We start from the raw sequence: 18,377 nt of genomic DNA, 5'->3' as shown, positions 1-18,377 counted from the left end.
ATAGTTTTTTTGAGGAGTTGTCCACTTCTCACATTCATGCCTATAAAAGGCTATTTTTGCTCAGAGTAGGATATTGCTTATGCCCTTGGTAGGGGATTAAGCATGCTTTTTTATAAGAGATATGTTGAAACTATTTTTTCTGCCTTGTAATGAGGAAGTTGTCCACCCAGGATGGCAGCCTGTCACCTGGGGCATTGCAATCAGTGAAACATAATATGAATATTGTGCTCTTTATTTTGCATAGGTTCATTGACCAACAATGACAAATCAAGTTTGCAAAAGTCTGAAAATATTCCACATCAGCCAAAATATATACTCAGGCCGCCCAGAACAATGGTTTGTTAGGAGAAGCAAAAACAATAATATCTGATAGGAGGAGATGCAGGTCTTTTTAAGGAGGTGGCACGTCAACAAATGGACGAAGTAAGAAGTGAGTTAGTAATACACATTTGGGGAGATATTTAAAAAAGAGTCAAAGTAAGGCCAGTTCACAGACTTGTGTGGTGTTATATGTAGGAAGACAATCAGGTGATGGCCTGGTCTCCTTTCCCATACTTCTGTGCCAATGTATTCTCAGAAGACAAGGCATGAAAGCACATTGGAGGCTCCATCGCTGTAACTGTGCCTCAGTAGATTAGGGGGGTCATTCTAAGTCTGGCGGGCGGCGGAGGCCGCCCGCCAGACTTCCCCCTCCGAAATACCGCTCCGCGGTCGAAAGACCGCGGAGGGTATTCTAAGTTTTTCCCTGGGCTGGCGGGCGGTCGCCAAAAGATCGCCCGCCAGCCCAGGGAAAAACTCCCTTCCCACAAGGATGCCGGCTCGTAATCGAGCCGGCGGAGTGGGAAGGTGCGACGGGTGCTGTTGCACCCGTCGCGTATTTCACTGTCTGCCAAGCAGACAGTGAAATACTTGTAGGGGCCCTCTTACGGGGGCCCCTGCAGTGCCCATGCCAGTGGCATGGGCACTGCAGGGGCCCCCAGGGGCCCGCGACCCCCCCTACCGCCATCCGGTTCCCGGCGGGCGGACCGCCGGGAACTGGATGGCGGTAGGGGGGGTCGGAATCCCCTCGGCGGCGCAGCTAGCTGCGCCGCCTTGGAGGATTCAATAGGGCGGCGGTACACTGGCGGGAGACCGCCAGTGTTGCCGGTCTGACCGCGGCTTTACCGCCGTGGTCAGAATGCCCTGCGGGTCACCGCCAGCCTGTCGGCGGTGCTCCCGCCGACCCTCGCCCCGGCGGTCTAAGACCGCCGGGGTCAGAATCACCCCCTAGGTCATGAATAATGGTATAATTTGCTCCATAGCATATTCCAAGCAGGCCTAAACATCTGTTACTTTTGAATGGGATGGCTATTGTTAGGTATCGACAAAGATCCTTACCTCCAGTGTGCTGGGGAGTAGCTAATGAGTAGCATCTTCAGTGACAGAATAGTATCTTGTGGTGCAAGGGTCATAATGTTAGGAAAACTAGGTTCTTTAATGGAGGAACAGTCCTCTGCTGTACCTGTGCTTAAGATGGCAGCTGATAAGTATAGAGTTAAACAAGTGTACAGAGTAACACACACAAACAAATTGGTTTGGAGGTTGTTCAAGAATATTGGTTGCACTTCTGTGCTGATCGCTGACAGTCGGCCTGTGGGTATCGGGCCACAGGATATGACAAATGTGGTGGTAATGATTGAAGACTAGTTTTTTTTTTTTTAAGAATTTCAAATGCAAAAAAAGTTGATTGGTTCACTTCACATATGATCTTCCCACTGTAGCAGATTGTTATGTAGTCAGATATAAAAAAATGTATAAAATGGGGAAAGATGAAAGGAAGGGCAAACCCCACAATAAGGGAATGTCACAGTAGAAAACGAGGGCATTCATTTTCTTACTGATCCGTAGTTATATACTATCAGTGTCTCCGGATGCAAAATGAGAGTGTCTGAGAGTGTTTATTACACAACCCTTCAATCGAGCTGGAGAAAGGAAGTTTGTCAGATAATTTGTTGTTAGTGGGACTTGGATAGCTTGTGGCTGCCTGTGGCGGAGTGCTGTGGCTCTGCACTACTGTGAGCGTGAAACGTTGCCGGCATATCTAAAGTTTTTTTTTACTTTGCATGTACATATGCATATTCATAAATGTATATGCATTCATGCATGTATGTATCAACATACATAAATATTTAGATACACATACATATATATTAATTGTTGCATCTAGTTGACTCCAGGTGCACATTGACTTTAATTGAGCATGAATAGTTAATATGTATATTTTTATTGTAGTGATATTGATGAGATTAGATATTACATCAAATGTGTTATTTGGTGGCCAATAGAGATCTAGCTCCATGTGCTCACAACCGCTGGAGCCTGGAAACCAGCTGAGCACATAAATGTACTTATATGTGTATTGCTAAAATATGTTATTACCTCAGAATTAGTGCTCTTAACTATTTTTATTGCAGCAGATATGTTCTTTCAAATGTGCCCTGTCTTGTTGGGTGAGCCTTAGCCAAGGTCTGGTGGGTGAGGGGTTTAGAACTGTATTGATAATTTGACCTGATGGTAGGCCAATTTAAGATCAATTTTAGTGAAATATGAGGACCCACGAGTGGCAGCTAGCATTTCCTGAATATTTGGCAGTGCGTGGTAATCCACCACGATATTCCTATTTAAAGATCTCAAATCAGCACACAAGCAAATCTCTACTGTTGTTTTTTAGTGATTACAACAGCAGAAACTCACTCAGAAGAGGCAGTGTGTTCAATAGTACTATCATTACACAAATCACAAAGGAAGCAGCTCATTCCTAACAGATAGTGGAACAGGGCTAACTTTATCAGTAACTGATATAGTCTTTCCTTTAAATTTAATATGAAATTCAAAGCCTTTGACACAACCAATATGTGAAGAAAAAACGTAATTATGTTTTTCCAGTACCTCTTCAAAGCTCATTGTTTCGGAATTCTCCTCCACAATTAAACCCGGCATGTCTCCTAGAACAATAGGATCATCCCAACCAGGTCTAAGCAAAATTCCTAGCTTTCCTAAATGTTGCCACCCCTACGATATTCCTACTTTTTTCTGCTACATACATTCTTGTTTTTACAAAGCTACCTTTAATCTCAAGTGTATCTTCAAAGTATCCAATGTGTTTATGTCAAATTCTCCAAAAGCTTTGGAATTAACTTCTGTTTTAGGTAGTGACACATTTTCCCACAGTTTACAGAAGGTATCATCACCCAAAGTGGTTATTGGTGAACCAGAATCTCCGCAATGTTAAGTTGTACAACACCAATGTGGACTTTTCCTAGCGGTGCCTTGAACCTGCCTGTGACAGTTTCAACTTTAAGAATTATATTTGTGCAAATTTGTTCATGAAACTCCTCAACCAAATTCACTTTAATATTAATAGTAGTTTACTGCTTTGATATTCAGTAGAAAAATTACCTATTTTTTTCACTTTTAAGACATTTTTCCCTAAAACTGGCCACATTGAATTGCTGCAACCCAAAAAGATGATGGACGGAGTGCTGAAACTTTTCAAACACTCCCCCCCAGTCACAGATCTGGGTTTAATCCATCGTTCTTTTGCTCACATGCCACTCCAGTTTGGACCCAGCCATATGCAAATCAGTCTTGACCCTGTCCCCATGGGAGAAGTCCAGCCTGAACTTCCAGGCCAGGTCCTCCCTCGACCGGAAACAAGCATCCTGGGACCCGTTTCAGGGTATCAACCTTCATCAGCCACTCTAGCTTAAACACAGAGTGTTGGACCTGGCCCTTTTTACAGGGCCATCCCCAAACTTTTTGCCTCCTTCCTCCTATTTTTCCTGACCTATTTTTGTTGGCTTTTTTGAACTCTGAGCACTTTACAACTGCTAACCAGTGCTAAAATGCATATGCTCTCTGTGTAAATTGTACTGTTAATTGGTTTATCCATGATTGGTATATTTGATTAAGTAGTAAGTCCCTGGTAACATGCACTAGTGGCGCCCAGGGCCTGTAAATCAAATGCTACTAGTGGGCCTGCAGCACTGGTTGTGCCACCCACATGAGTAGCCCTGTAATCATGTCTCAGACCTGCCACTGCAGTGTCTGTGTATGCAGTTTTAAACTGTAAATTCGACTTGGCAAGTGTACCCACTTGCCAGGCCTAACCCTTCCCTTTTCCTACATGTAAGACACACCTAAGGTAGGCTCTAGGTAGCCCCATGGGCAGGGTGCAGTGTATGGTTAAGGTAGGACATACACTAATGTGTTTTATATGTCCTGACAGTGCAATACTGCCAAATTCGTTTTTCACTGTTGCAAGGCCTAACTCTCTCATAGGTTAACCTGGGGGCTGTCTTTAAACATGATTAAAGCATAGATTTCCTTTGGGAGCAGACAGACATGTGGAGTTTGGGACCTCTGAACTCACAATTTAAAAATACATCTTTTAGTAAAGTTGATTTTGAGATTGTGTGTTTGAAAATGCCACTTTTAGAAAGTCGTCATTTTCTTGCTTGAACCATTTTTGTGACTCTGCCTGTTTGTGGATTCCCTGTCTGGGTTAGTTTGACAGTTGGGCTGTTTGCACCTCTCCCCAGACAGTGACACAAAGGGGGCTGGGGTGTAGCCTGCATATTCTGATGAGCCATCTGTGCTAGGAGGGAGGGGAGGAGTGGTCACTCTCACCTGAAAGGGCTGTGCCTGCCCTCACACAATGCAGTCTCCAACCCCCTGGTGTGTGTCTGAGGCCTTGCCTGGGCAAGGCAGGATTTCACAAACAAGTGAGACTTTCCTTTGATGTAAGCCTACTTCAAAGGCCTAAATGGGTATAAGAAGAGGACCCAAAACCATAGACTTTAGACACTTCTTGGGGTAGACACTCTACCTCACAAGCACTTCCTGGAGAAGAAACTTGCAACCAGAACCTGCATCTTGCCAAGAAGAACTGCCTGGCTGCCCAAAGGACTCACCTGACTGCTTTCTGTGAAGGACTGCTGCCTTGCTGTTGCCCTGCTGCCTTGCTGCTCTCTGGCTGAGGTGAAGAAGTGCTCTCCAAGGGCTTGGATAGAGCTTGCCTCCTGTTCCATGAAGTCTCAGGACCAAAAAGACTTCATCTCTTTAAGAAGGACTCCTTGTGCGACAAAATTCAACGCACAAACTGCACCGCTGTGAACATTTTACTGCACGCCGAACCAGATCGACGCAGCCCGACTTCGCTACGAGAAGATCGATGCAGCGCCAGCGTAGCAACCAGAAATTTGACACACGACCCACTGGATCGACACACAGCCGAGAACGGAATGATGCAGCCCGACTTCCAGAGAGGAATCAACGCAGCGCCTGCCGTGCGGTAGAAAATTCAACGCAACGCCCACCGGATCGACGCAGCTCCTGTGACTTCATCCTGCCAGCACAGGAAATCCACACACCGTCCCCGGGGTGCCTAAAAACCCCGCAACCCAAAGAGGATCCACGACCAAGCGCCGGAAATCGATGCACAGCTGTCCCTGCGTGGAAACTAAATGACGCATCACCGTGTGAGGCCCGAGAAATCGACGCACACCCCCTTGGTTTCCACGCTTCTCCTCCTCTGCGGTTCTTTGCAGAGATTTTTCACGCGAACCAGGCACTTTGTGCCTGTAAGAGACTTTGGCCCTCATTACAATCTGGCGGTCGGTGATAAAGCGGCGGTAAATACCGCCAACAGGCCAGTGATAAGAAAAATGGAATTATGGCCACTGCGGAAACCCCCAACACATACAGCCACTTTAACACTCGGACTGTCACGGCGGTAGCCACAAACACCGCAGCAGTAACCAACAGCCAGACGGAAGACAATGTGCCGTCCACATTATTATGACACACCAATCCGTCACCCTTTCCGGGGTGTTACCAACGCCATCAAAAGCACGGCAGAAACAGTACATAGAAGGCAAATGACTCACCTCTCGACACACAAGGAAGAACCACGACACCATGGAGCCAGAACTGCACATATTTCCAATGCTGGTCTACCTCCTCCTACACCAGGAACACGAACAGCGGCGAAGACGATCACGGTGAGTACTGCACCTAGCACACAATGGAGGGGGGTAGGAAAAAGAGAGTGACACAAACATGCAACATGCAACACCCCAACCCCCAACACTATACACACAAACAGATGCAACAACATCACATATACACCCCGTAACCCTCAGGAATAACGCAAGGACAAAAGGAATTGATTAAAGTGAGTGTAATATTACAAATTTAGACATATATACGTCCTTAAAGCAATAAACAGTATGTACAATATAAACAGATGGAGGGCAATGCCCACTCCAAACGTCCGTGGCCACAGGGCCATAACACATAGGCCAAGGCCACACTTGACTCCTGCCTCAATACAGAGAGAACACTGCAGGGGCATCAGGTCGAAAAGACACAGGCACCTCAGGGGGACGGGGAATGGGGGGGCACTTCAGCCGGAAGATGGTACAACGCTACTGGTCCTGGAGGGGGCTACATGCTCTCTGTGATGTCCTGGGGAGTGCAACGCCACAGTCCCTCAAGTGGGTGGTTTGCCCACTGCTTGGTCCTGGGGAGTGCAAAGCCACAGTCTCTCAAGTGGGTGGTTTGCCCACTGCTTGGTCCTGATGAGTGCAAAGCCACAGTTTCTCAAGTGGGTGGTTTGCCCACTGCTTGGTCCTGGGGAGTACAAATGGGTGGTTTGCCCACTGCTTGGTCCTGGGGAGTACAAGGCCACAGTCTCTCAAGTGGATGGCTTCTCCACTGGTTCTGGAGGGGGCTTTGTGCCCAGTGTGCTTCATCCTGCCAAGGAGGGGATGAGTGGATGCCTTCTTCCAGTGGTTCTAGAGGGGGCTTGTGCCCAGTGTGCTTCATCCTCAAAAGGAGGGGGTGAGTGGATGCCTTCTTCCACTGGTTTTGGAGGGGGCGTTGTGCCCAGTGTGGTTCATCCTGCAAAGGAGGGGGTGAGTGGATGCCTTCTTCCACTGGTTCTGGAGGGGGCTTTGTGCCCAGTGTGCTTCATCCTGCCAAGGAGGGGGTGAGTGGATGCCTTCTTCCACTGGTACTGGAGGGGGCCTTGTGCCCAGTGTGCTTCATCCTGCCAAGGAGGGGGTGAGTGGATGCCTTCTTCCACTGGTTCTGGAGGGGGCTTTGCGCCCCGTGTGCTTCATCCTGCCAAGGAGGGGGTGAGTGGATGCCTTCTTCCACTGGTTCTGAAGGGGGCCTTGTGTCCTGTGATGCTGATCCTGGATGGTGCAAGGTCACAGTCTCTTACCTGGGTGTCACACGTACAGGTGTTACAGGGGCCAGGACGCACGTCAGCCCATGTAGGCACGACTACAGACTGCTCACCGGCGGTGACGGCTGCTCAGTGGATGGCTGTTGCGCTGCAGGTGGCGGTGCTGTCAGTGGTGGGGGGAGGCTATAGCCCTTCCCTGCAGCCTCAGATGGCTGCCCACTGGGGCTGCTGCTGTTGGCAGTGGTGCTGCTGGCGGTGCAGGTGGTGGTGCTGCTGGCGGTGCAGGTGGCGGGGCTGTCCGTGGTGGAGGGAGGCTCCAGCCCTTCCCCTGCAGCCTCGGACGGCTGCCCACTGGGGCTGCTGTTGTTGGCAGTGGTGCTTCTGGCGGTGCAGGTGGCGGTGCTGCTGGTGGTGCAGGTGGCGGTGCTGCCGGTGGTGTAGGTGGTGGTGCTGTCAGTGGTGGGGGGAGGCTCCAGCCCTTCCCCTGCAGCCTCGGACGGCTGCCCACTGGGGCTGCTGTTGCTGCCAGTGGTGCTGCTGGCGGTGCAGGTGGCGGTGCTGCCGGCGGTGCAGGTGACGGTGCTGTCAGTGGTGGGGGGAGGCTCCAGCCCTTCCCCTACAGCTTAGGACGGCTGAAGTGCCATGGCTGGTGTTGTTTGCCCAGATGCTACTCCAGCCCCAGGCACCAGGTCCATCCTGCCTGCGGCGTCAGTTCCCTTTACATTGGCCTTGGCAGCTGTTGTTCCCTTCCTGCCCATGGCAGATGGTGGTGCCTCCTTGCTTCTGCCAGCTGGTGTTCCCTTCCTGCCCTTGATGGCTGGTGTTCCCTCCTTCCCCTTGCTGGCTGGTGGTGCCTCCTTCCCCTTGCTGGCTGTTGGTGCCTCCTTCCCCTTGCTGGCTGGTGGTGCCTCCTTCATCTTGCTGGCTGGTGTCCCCGTTTTGCCCTTGCTAGCTGGCGGCCCCTTCTTGTCCTTGGCAGGTGGTGCAGGCACACTGGCTGTGCTGACGGGTGCCTCCTTGGAGCCTCTCACACCTGCAGTAGCTGCAGGAACCACGGTGGCCGTGGACTGGATGGATGAGGTGCTGGCCTGGCCCACCCTGTCCTGAAGTGAAGGACGGGTGGGGAGGGGCAGGGAATAGGTCAAGGGTGGAGAGGAAAAGCCTTTTACGGACACTGGGGCTGGGAGAGGGTGAAGGTTTGGGAGTGGAGGAAGAGGGAGTGGTGGTAGGAGGTGTCAGTTTGGGTGCAGGTGAATGGGCTGGATGCTGTTGTGAGGTGGATGGCTGTGTGAGTGTTTGCAGTTTTGTACTTTGAGAGGAGGGGGCACAGACACAATGGGAGAGGACACAGGGGACGTGTGCATAAATGTGGAAGTGGTGACTACCAGTGAGGGGCGTGTTGTGATAGGTGTGCTGGTGATGAAGGTAGTGGATGAGGATGTAGTGCATGCAGGTGTAAGTGTAGATGCGACTGGGAGGGAGGTGGACGAGGAGGGGGACACAGTGGAGGCAGTGGATGTTGGTGCGTCTGCATCTGGATGGTGCTTGTGTGAGTGCCTGTGGGATGAAGTGTGGTGCTTGTTTGCCTGAGCCACTTCTGTGTGTTGATTTGGGTGCATGCAGGTCTGAAGGTGTGCTTGGGATAGGCTGGGGCTGAGGGGAATGGGACTGGGTAGAGGAAGTTGGAGGGGGGAGGCTAGAGACTGGAAAAATGGCTGCTATCAGTGAGTTGGCCAGAGTCTGGAATGCTATCTGTTGGGCCACCACGCCAGAATAAATGCCCTCCAGGTATGCATTTGTGTGTTGCAAATGCCCTGTTAGACCCTGGATGGCATTCAGTATGGCTGACTGCCCAACAGAGAGGGATCTCAGGAGGTCAATAACCTCCTCACTGAGGGCAGCAGGGCTGACTGGGGCAGGGCCTGAGGTGCCTGGGGCGAAGGAGATGCCCACCCTCCTGGGTGAGCGGGCATGGGAAACTCGCTGAGGGGCTGCTGGGAGGGCAGTGCGGGTACGGGGGTGGCGGCTGTACCTGTAGTTGGGGTGGGCCCAGTGGTGTCTGCCACCGCCGGGGAGCTTCCATCGGAGGAGGTGTCGCTGTCAGAACTGTCCCCTCCTGTCTCCGTTGTAGTGCTCCCCTCGCCCTCTGTCCTATTGGTGCCCTCACCGTCAGTGGATTCGGCCTCCAGGCCCATGTGGGATGCAGCTCCCTCCGTCGTCAGTGCCTCTCCTCCTCCGCCAGATGATGCTAATGCACACAAGGACAGGGTGACACAACAAAAAGTGGGGGGGGGGAGACAGAGGATACATTTGGTCAATACCAGCAACAACACTACCGTTGGCGTACACAACTCACAGGAAACAGCCCTATGCACTAGGCCATGCACTACCAGTTGCAATGCTAGTCACCAGGCCATGGGGTACAACGCCTAACACCATTAGCTGCACACCTGGAAGCCACAGGACCCTGCCCAGTAGTAGATGCCTACTAGCATTATTGGGGTTGGAGTGCATCTGGGCTTGCCCATCATGGAACCTACTGTGCCATGTTCACCCTGGCCTAAGGACAACCACAGACCAACATCCCCCACCCAAGTAACATCTTAATGCGTGCAGTCATAATTCTGAATCTGTACTCACCCCCTTGTGGCTGCTGTGATGCCTTCAAGTGCCCATCCAACTCCGGGTAGGCCACCAGCAGGATGCAGAACATCAGGGGAGTCAGGGTACGACAGGCACCCCTTCCTCGTTGGGAGGCCAGCCCCAGCTGGGCCTCCGCCGTCTTCCTTGCCCAGAGGCACAGGTCCTCCCACCGTTTTCGACAGTTGGTGCTCCGCCTCTCAAAGACCCCTAAGGTCCGCACCTCCTTGGCGATGGCATGCCAAATACCCTTTTTGTGATGGGCGCTGACCTGCAGAAAAAGATACAGCAGAAAAGGTATTATTCATACCGTCCAGACTGTTATACTCATGGCCCATCATATCCCTCTCATCCCCTTACGCACAGACATTGCCTACTGAACATGCAGCACTCTGTCCAGGACCCCTAAGCCTCCCCTACACGAGGCTTACACACACAGCACTCCATACATTCATGCCCCACGCATCGTGCTCACAGTGTACTCACCTGTTTCTCTGGAGGACCGTAAAGTAAAGGGTACTGGGGTAGGACCCCATCCACTAGTCTCTCCAACTCCTCTGAAGTGAAGGCAGGGGCCCTTTCCCCAGACACTCGAGCCATGGTTGCTTCCAGACACAGGTCACAGCAGCACTTGCAGTGTAGGTCCTCTCCTGTTGAATGTCAGGTAGCAAGTGAGTGAACAAAGAAAATGATGGTCACGTCCGCAGCGGTGAGTACCGTCACTGCCGGCGTACATCACTATTGGCTCCTGGAACCCGTAGGTCCCAATGATAACCAAGATGTGTTGCATGGCGGTCATTGACTGCCTCCCGCAATGGCGCACAACGCCAGCGGAATTACCTCATTTCCACTTGTCCCTCCTCACAGGTCAGGCGGCTGCCATTTCAGGGGGCCCAGGCCATGGCACCTAACTGCATCACAGCAGACATAGGCACATCAACAGACCTACACGTTCACATACTGTTTCTGTAAAAAAAGAAAGGCATAATAATCATAGTATATGTTTGAATATGACCATCTGCTCACGTTTTTCACCCTAGAGTTCAACCGCTGAGGATGAATAGGAGATGGAGACATACCCCCATGTACAGACCCCTGGTAGACCTAGCAACAATGGAGGACAGGCACATTATCCTAACCTACAGATTTGATAGGGCCACAATCCAAGAGCTGTGTGCCCAATTGGACCTGATTTCAGTTATCCGTCACCTCCCTCCCCCCCTCTAGTGCAGGTCCTGTCAGTGCTCCATTTCTTGGCAAGTGGTTCCTTCCAAGTGACAGTGACCATGGCATCAGAGATGTCACAGCCTATGTTCTCAAAAATGCTGACCAGAGTGTTGTCTGCCCTGATGAAACACATGCGCAGCTTCATCGAATTCCCCCAGGGGGTTGATTTGGCCACAGTGAAGGCTGACTTCTATGCAATGGGACATATCCCCAACATCATTGGTGCTATTGATGGTACACATATTGCCTTTGTCCTACCCCGGAGAAATGAACAGGTGTTCAGAAATCGAAAGAGCTTTCACTCTCTGAATGTGCAGATCGTATGTCTGGCGAGCCAGTACATCTCCCATGTCAATGCAAAGTATCCTGGCTCTGTGCATGATGCCTTTATCTTGAGGAATAGCAACATCCCATATGTGATGTCTCAACTCCAGAGGCACAGGGTGTGGCTAATAGGTGAGCCCATGGTCCCCACACAGTTGATGTAGGTATATGGGTGTGTGGTTGGCCCTAAGGGTGAGTGTCTGGCTAACAGGTATCCCTCGTTACTTACAGGTGACTCTGGTAACCCCAACCTCTCATGGCTACTGACCCCAGTAAGGAATCCCAGGACAAGGTCAGAGGAAAGTTACAATGAGGCACATGGGCGTACAGGGAGAATCATTGAGCGTACCTTTGGCTTCCTGAGGGCCTGATTCCAGTGCCTCCATCTGACAGGTGGATCCCTGTACTACTCACCCAAGAAGGTGTGCCAGATCACTGTTTCATGTTGCATGTTGCACAACCTGGCCTTGAGACGCAAGGTGCCTTTTCTGAAGGAGGATGAGGCTGGAGATGGTCATGTGGCAGCAGTGGAGCCTGTGGACAATGACGAAGAGGAGGCAGAGGAAGAGAATGTAGACAACAGAACTACTATAATTCAACAGTACTTCCAGTGACACACAGGTAAGACACTGCAACTTCACCTTCCATTGCAGTTTTGTGTTGGACATTGTACATGGCAGCATGATTTTCCTATTTCTATGGCCACTTACTGTATGCTATGGCATCTCTATTTTCAGATATCTGTGAACCACTCTGGCTCCTGGTGTGTTTACTGCTGCCCACTACAGGTCATACCTATGTATGTATAACTGTACATTGGAATTGCAATGTTTACAGCTTGTTAAACTAATACACATTTCAATCAATTGACAGACTCCATACTTGTATTTGTTCCAAGGGCTTTTATTTCTGTGATTATAAGTGTAGGGAGTATTGCAATGGGCTTGGTTTATGGTGGAGGAATGTTCAGGATAGAGTCCAGTCTATAGGTATCACAGATGCATTGTCCAAGGGGACATAGGGAGTGGGGCAATGGCTGTTCAAGGTGGACAGGGTGACAGAGTAGGACACAAGGGTGACATTCAGGGAGCCTTATTTCCTGGTGGGGTCTTGGCAATGTTCTCTGGCTTCTGCCTGGATCGCAGAGACCTTTTGCGTGGTGGTTCTCCTTCTGCGGGGGGTGCTGGTGGCCTGTTGTTCCAGTGGCGGGGCCTCCTGTCCACTAGCGTCAGCAGAGGTGGAGGGCTGTTCATCGGTGTGGCTAGTGTCAGGGGCCCGTTGCTGTGCCACTGCCTCCCTCATGGTGTTGGCCATGTCTGCCAGCACCCCTGCAATGGTGACCAGGGTGGTGTGGATGCCTCTTAGGTCCTCCCTGATCCCCAGGTACTGTCCCTCCTGCAACCACTGGGTCTCCTGCAGCTTGGCCAGTATCTGGCCCCTGGGCTCCTGGAATGGTGGTATGCTCCTAGGATGTTGGTGAGTGCCTCATGGAGAGTCGGTTCCCTTGGCCTGTCCTCCCCCTGTCACACAGCAGTCTTCCCAGCTTCCCTGTGCCTCTGTCCCCTGAACTGTGTGCCCACTGACACAGGTCCCTGATTGTCCTGTGTTTGTGGGGTTGCCTGGGGTCCCTGTAGTGGTGGACACACTGCTGATTGACGTGTCCTGGGGGACAGAGGAATGGGCCCGCTGGGTGGGTGCTGTGCTGGTGTTACCTGAGGGGGTGACTCTGTGGTGGTTTGGGACTGTGGCTGGGTCACTGACTGTCCAGCGGTCCCTGATGGGCCAGGTTGGTCATCCTAATCCAGGCGTGCAGAGCTGCTGTCATCACTGTGGGCCTCTTCTGGGGCAGGCGGGACTGGATGTTGCTAGTACCTCCTCTCCGGTGATGTTATGTGGGGGTCCTGTGGGGATGTAAATGCAGTGTTATTGTTTCTGCGTGTGACATCTTGTGCATGGGGTATTTGTGTGAGTTGTGATTTGGTTGGCTAAGTGATTGTTACTAGTGTGCGTGATGTTGTGATGAAGGTCTGTGATGGGGGTCAATGCATTGGTGTTGCATGCAGGGATTGGTAGTGGGATGGGTGGGTTGTGATGGTGGGGTATATGTGAGGTGGTGGAGTGATGGAGGTGAGGGTAGGGGTAGGAGTTTGTGATGGCATGAAGGTGGGAGGGGGGAAGTAGTACAGATTTGACCTACCAGAGTCCAGTCCTCCTGCTACTCCTCCCAGCCCCTCAGGATGCATGATCGCCAAGACTTGCTCCTCCCATGTTGTTAGTTGGGGGGAGGAGTTGGGGGTCCACCGCCAGTCCTCTGTACAGCTATCTGGTCTTGCAACCACGGAACACACCTTTTCCCGTAGGTAGTTCCACCTCTTCCTGATGTCATCCCTTGTTCTGGGGTGCTGTCCCACGGCGTTGACCCTGTCCACGACTCTCCGCCATAGCACCATCTTCCTAGCAAAGGACGTCTGCTGCACCTGTGATCCGAATAGCTGTGGCTGTACCCGGATGATTTCCTCCACCATGACCCTTAGCTCCTCCTCTGAGAACCTGGGGTGTCTTTGTGGTGCCATGGGTGTAGTGGGTGTAGTGTGTGTGGTGTGTGTGAGGGTGTGTGGGGTGATGTGTTGGGGTGTGTGCTGTGAGGTGCGTGGCTGGTGTATGGGTGATGGTGTTCTGCGGCTCTGATTCAGTGGGTGCTCCTGGCGTGTCTCTCTCTCAGTTGTAATTTTTTTTTTTTCATAATGGGTTGTGGGTAGTGTGTGTGTGTTTTATAGTGTTGTGGGTGTGTGGGTGTGGTGTGTGTATGTGTGTCAGGTGTGTTTAGTTTGAATTGTCCAATGTGGTGTTGTATTGTTAGGTTGTATGTATTTTGAGCGCAGCGGTCTGTACCGCCAATGGTTTACCGTCGTTGAATGTCCGCAGTGGTGATTCGTGGGTCATAATGCTGTGGGCGTATTTCTGTTGCCGTAACAGTGTGGGTTTTGGTACCGCCATTTTATCACTGACCTTTGGGCTGGTGGACTTGTGTGTGTGTCTGTATAGGGGCGGATTTGTATGTGTGGGTCATAATACGCGCAGCGGTATACCGCCACGTTCGCGGTATGTTGGCGACAGTCAGCATGGCGGTAAGCGTCACTTACCGCCAATGTCATAATGAGGGCCTATGTTTACTTTTAAAAGACTTGAGACTTTTCAGTGATATCTCAATATTTACTTATTGCATTTTGGTCGTTTTTACCAGCATTTATCCAGATAAATATTATATATTTTTCTAAACACTGTGGTGTATTTTTGTGGTGCTATATAGTTTTATTGTATGATTTATTGCACAAATACTTTACACCTTGCCTTCTAAGTTAAGCCTGACTGCTCAGTGCCAAGCTACCAGAGGGTGGGCACAGGATAATTTGGATGTTGTGTGACTTACCCTGACTAGAGTGAGGGTCCTTGCTTGGACATGGGGTAACCTGAATGCCAACCAAAGAACCCATTTCTAACACAGTGGCACTGTGAGCACCCAGTGGTATAGCCTGAAAGGATCCCTCCAGATCCTTTGCCTGCCTCAAATGCCTTGCACCGCTTGCTGACTTCCCGCACATGACGTGGACATGTTCCCTCATTAGTCTTTATTGGTGCAATGTGTTTGGCCAGCTGTCACTAATGCTAGGCACGATTCCTAACACTAACCCACTGATGGCTCTATGAGGGTAAGGGGCGATATTTCTAAAAGCCTGAGACATTACGCCGCTATCGCACTCTTACTGACCAAGAGAAAAATAGCACTCCTTTGGGGAACCAGGCAAGTGCCTACCATAAAGCACTGGCTTATAGGCCTGATTTATTGTGACAATGCTAGCGAGATATATGCATCTCTCCAGCCCCCAGCGTCTCGACCATGAGATATTTGACAACCGCATAGAGAATATCTGTGCACCCTTGACACCACTCCGCCCACTTCTCCACAACACACACACATGCACTGATGTGTGTTCTGCAGCTTATGTATTTTCTATTGCACCTGCATGTCTTTGAACGCTCTATTAGGTCAGTGTCTGTTGTCTGGCTCTTTATTGGTATGCCTTCATGATGAGTATGCCCGTTGTGCTTTCATTTTTTGTACATTGTATCTTAGCTCTCATTACATTGCTCGCTCCTCTCCTTATGACTCTCCATTTGCTGTTAGCATTGCTGTATATTTCGTGAAAATTATAAAGTTTAAAAAAAAAAAAATTATATGCAGAGTCCCACAGGGATCGTACCTCAGCCCCAATCTCTTCAACATATACATGACACTGCTCGCCAACATCATCTTATCTCAAGACATCACCGTCACCTCCGATGTCAATGACACCCAACTCACCCTCTCCCTGAGGGACAAGTCAACCACCACCAGAGCCAACTTCACCAACTGCGTGACCATCGTAGCAGTCTGGATTTGAACCAACTGCCTGCAGCTCAACTCCAAGAAGTACTGGTCTTCGGCAACAAGACCTCCCCAAAGGACTCCACCTGGAGGCCATCGGAGCTAAGGACCCACAGACACACAAGAAACCTAGGGTTCATCCTATATGACAAGCTCAACATGACAGCTCAAGTCAAAACAGTGTCCAACTCCTGCTTCCATATCCTACGCATGCTACAAAAGCTCATTAAATGGTTGCCTCAGACAACCAGTTGGAACATCACACAAGCACTCATCATGATTGCCTCAAAACACCAGAAGGACGTCACACAAGCACTCATCATCAGCAGACTTGACTACAGCAACACTCTACGCTGTAATCTCCAAACAACCCCTACACAGACTCCAGACCATCCAGAACACCACTGCAAGACTCGTTTTCGACCTCCCACCCCACACCCACATCACACTGCATCTCAAGAAGCTTCATTGGCTCCCCATTCACAAGTGCAGCCAATTCAAAGTTCTCACACACGCATAAAAAGTCCTACACAACACAGGACCACAATATCTGAACAGCCACATACACTTTCAACCCTCTGCCCTCACACTCACTTGCATACCTTCCCTGCATACCCAAAACCAAAATTGAAGATTGCTCATTCTCCTCCATGACACCCAAGACATTGAACGACCTCCCTCAACAGATCAGAGCCTTCTCCTCACTTTGTGGGTTCAACAAGATGATGAAGACCTGGATCTTCATATAAGTACCTTAGGTGCCCACACCTACACACCTGCCCAACAGCCTGGATACTGTAATGTCCTACCAAAACATTGGACTGTAATACATTGTTTATTAGCCCTCCGTGTTGTGTCTGCCCCTGCCCTGTCTGTCGCCCTAGTGTATCTGTGCATGTGGCTTTTGTAATGTTGAGAAGGCGCTCAGCGTTACAACAGTTGAGCTCCCATATTGTGTGAACAAACAAAGAAATAAAGAAGCCTTACACTTGGCTCCGTCTGCCTCGTCATTACAATACCCTGTCAGGTGAACAATGAAGTAAAACATTACTTTTCTTTTTTTGTATATTTGAACCAATCATCTGTGAATATCCTTAAATGCACTGCATTATTAGGGATATGTTTTTTACCATTTCATGAGGCCGAAAAAATTGCTGATGATTTGAGTGGGTTGTTGGTCAAAAGCAACTACATCTAGAACTACAACTTGGAACTATTCAAAGCTTTGAGCGAGTTTAAAAATCATAATCAACATATCCTACTGTTTGTCAATACAAAAATGGAGTGAAGTAAAGCACAGAACTATATGGTATATGTGAAAAGAAGAGAGCGAAAAAGTAAGCATAAGACTAACATAGATCCAGAATCATCCATGTTTGACATGGAGCAATTATGTTTTTTTTTTCTTCAAATAAACAGATTTATACCCCAGTCACAAACTGTAGCTATTTCATCCTGATAAAAAATACCTTGCCTGGACAGTATTTTGACACAAGTCCAGATGAGGTGTACTTGTCTGCCAGATATTCTGCTCTGCTGTCCAATGAAGAGAGCTGCATGAAATTGGATTATTATTTCGGCGGGAGACAGCCCACGGCAATGAATAATCACAACCATTCTCAGGGTGAACCTCCAAAGTCACAAAATTAACCTAAGCTCAAGCACCTGGGAGCCGTTGCTAAGAACAGACAGGCTTAACTTGGGCCATGTGTAAACTTTTTATGCCGTACCAAAACAATAAAAAGTTGATATGCAAAACAATAAAAATCTTAAACCAAATTAAAAAAAGAGAAAAATAAAATAAACAAAACAACACCGAAATGACAAAAGTCCAGTACGGGGACCCGGAAATATAATTTTTTAGTCCAATGATTCAGGTTGCTCCACCTACGTTTTTCTCCGTAGTAGCAAATCCGATTCAACAGGGCTTCACAGAGAAGTTGTCCAGCCTCTTGGAGCCCTTGTCAGTTACAGCCTGCAACCTTGCCCCACTTGAAGTATTCAAGCTCCAAACAAGTTATTAAGCCCAATGGTAGAAATCTTTACTGGGGGAAGGTATCCAACCAGCAAAGGGCATTCTCTTGGCACAAAACTCAAAATTATCCCACTAGGAGATTTCCCCCAAAAAGTCAACAGCTTCCCCAAGCTCTTGTCCAGCAGCTATCCAATGGTGTGGAGCTCTCTTCGGCAACAACCTGCTGGCTTGCCCAGCTAAGGATTTTGACTTACATTCAAAATACTAAGGGCCATATATATAAGTTGGCAGAGTACCCTTTCTGCAACATAATGGTCTGTCCGTCCAATTTGTTTTTGTCTTATAATTTGTTATTTAAGTTATTAAAATTAATCTAAGCTCAAGCACCTGGGAGCCGTTGCTAAGAGCAGACAGGCCTAACTTGGGCCATGTGTAAACTTTTTATGCGGTACCAAAACAATAAAAAGTTGATATGCAAAACAATAAAAATCTTAAACCAAATTAAAAAAAGAGAAAAATAAAATAAACAAAACAACACCGAAATGAGAAAAGTC

General features: G+C 49.4%; 1 protein-coding gene across 1 annotated transcript in view; it reads right to left on the bottom strand.

Moving 5' to 3' along the window:
* LOC138284946 (baculoviral IAP repeat-containing protein 1-like) overlaps nucleotides 1–18,377 on the bottom strand; it is a 579,119-nt gene that overhangs the window by 457,332 nt on the left and 103,410 nt on the right. The window lies entirely within an intron of this gene.

Source organism: Pleurodeles waltl, chromosome 1_1 (assembly GCF_031143425.1).
Source record: "Pleurodeles waltl isolate 20211129_DDA chromosome 1_1, aPleWal1.hap1.20221129, whole genome shotgun sequence".
Classification (NCBI taxonomy): domain Eukaryota; kingdom Metazoa; phylum Chordata; class Amphibia; order Caudata; family Salamandridae; genus Pleurodeles; species Pleurodeles waltl.
This window is presented reverse-complemented; position numbering and strand designations above follow the sequence as displayed.